At 42.5% G+C, this 2113-nt stretch overlaps 1 protein-coding gene across 1 annotated transcript in view; it reads right to left on the reverse strand.

Annotated features, from left to right (window-relative positions):
* Window positions 1-2107, reverse strand: part of CUNH5orf22 (chromosome unknown C5orf22 homolog) — a 12798-nt gene extending 10691 nt beyond the window's left edge. The window contains exon 1 of the mRNA XM_005423862.3: window positions 2050-2107. The gene's annotated coding sequence lies outside the window, so the exon portion shown is untranslated. The remainder of the gene's footprint in view (window positions 1-2049) is intronic.
* Window positions 2108-2113: the final 6 nt, after the last annotated feature.

The raw sequence follows: 2113 nt of genomic DNA on the forward strand, positions 1-2113 counted from the left end.
GCCTTCTTTCTCCATGATATAAAACTTCCTCACCATGCACTGGTTCTATGGAGATAAAAACAGTTTGCTCCTTATGCTTTATAAGTTAACTGATACAGATTGAAAACTGACCCTACCATGATTTAAACTTTAGCTGACCATTAAACCTATGCCTCCTGAAGAATTAATTCCTAATCCCTCCAGGACTGTTTACAATAGAGACTACCTTTCTCAACTGCCCAACTATATTCCCTGCTGAAGTTCTTCACTCAGAAGTGTGAAAAACAGATGAGGCAACTCACCAATTTACAGCACAGCAAACCACCGAACTACAATAACAAAGGGTGGTAAAAATGAGAAAACTGATGGCCGATTCCTCTTAGAGCTGCAGTACACAGAGTCTCTTCCACAGTTAGAAGGCATCAACTGCCTTGGCTACCAGAGCAAACCCAACAAGGATTGTGAATCACAGCCCTATTACACAGGGAATGTGAAGACTGTAAGAAGCAACAACAATTATGTGTGACCTCTGCATTACTACAGCAAGTGAGCTACTTTTTTTGGCATAAAACTGATTAAGATGACAACCCCTGCATACTGCATAGGCATAATCATAAAACATATGTGTATTATTGCAATAGTAGATAAAACAGGACTAAAACCAACATGGGTTCCCTGACCCATGGCTTTTACTTCTTTGTAAAAAAGAAGCAATCTGGCCTACTAAACAACCTACAGTATTTTTGATTAAAATTGAAGTTTCACCTCAGGTAAGTGCAACTACTGACTGCAATAGACAAGAGAGACTAATTCTCTAACCTTGCAAGTTCTCCTGATTTGGATTACGAACAAAATTTCCTTCATCACAGCTGCTAGTATTAATCAGTGCATGATACAGCTACTGACAACTTGCTCTGGAGGAACACCACTGTCAGCAAGGCTGATGGAAAATTTCCTGTGAAGCTCTTACACTTTGGGACAAAAAGCCATTTATGTTTTATGCAAGACAGACCAATTCATCCACATTCCTACACTGAAAACATTTTAAAGTAAATATATAGTATTAATAGAACTTTAAGATAATTAAAAACAGAAATATAGAGACTAAAACAAAGAAGGATCATTAAGAGGCATTATGTCGGAATTCCTACCACAGCGACACTCTAAGTCCTTGGCTACCATGAAAAACCAGCTGTCACAGCATGACATATTCAGTGAGTCTTAGCAAAAATGAATTGTATTAAACTACTTAAAAATTTGTAAAATTATTGTCTTTAATAAACTTTACTACACTAATATTTTATCTTTGCAAAGAATCTAGTAAAGAATCTGTTATTTTAGGATTGAAGCCTCAGTTTATGCTATTATAAAAAACCCCATGAGAAACCAGAAGCAGCAGTTCAAAAGCAATTCTTCCTTTACTCCCCTTTGCAATGACTCCACGCAAAAAAACAAAGCTCCAGATTTCTAACATGTCTAGTCAAGCGGGAATCAACCTACTAGTTAGGATGGGATTATATTTACTTATCCTCTGCCGGCACACACTGGGTAGGGTTGAGTTTCCAAGCACCCCACTAATAGCTAGAAAATTTTAAGAGCAGTGTAATGTAGGTATTATCTCCTTTAAACCACAGCAATTGGTGTGGTTCAATTACAAAAGAAGAAAAAATCAGTCAGCAATGATTGCTTTAAAAGACGCCAAAACACAATCATGCCAATAAGTAGCTCAGTCGCTGAATCGGGAAGGAAAATCAGGTCCCCCGGGCGCTGAAGTTCATTGATGTTTCAGTGGCGGAAGGGAAGGCAGCTTTAGGGTTTGTGTGCGGCTGCGGAGGGGAGGGCCGTGCCCAAGGAAGCGCCGGGAGAACCCGCACACAAGATGGAAAGTGCATCTCCCGGGGAGGCCGCCGGTGAACGCATCGGGCACTTCGCTTTCATGTGCTCCACTGAGCATCCGCGCCGCGGAGAAACACACCAACAAACTCACACGAACAGGAACAAACGAAACCCCTGCCCATGCCCCACCCGGGGGAGTCCCCATCCTCCGGCAGCCCAGCGCGGGGCACTCACATCCTGGTGGTCCTCCACCACCCACACGGGCAGGGCCGGGTAATGCCGCCGGGCGGCCGCGCCG

Source organism: Geospiza fortis, unplaced genomic scaffold (genome assembly GCF_000277835.1).
Source record: "Geospiza fortis unplaced genomic scaffold, GeoFor_1.0 scaffold58, whole genome shotgun sequence".
NCBI classification, from domain to species: Eukaryota; Metazoa; Chordata; class Aves; order Passeriformes; family Thraupidae; genus Geospiza; species Geospiza fortis.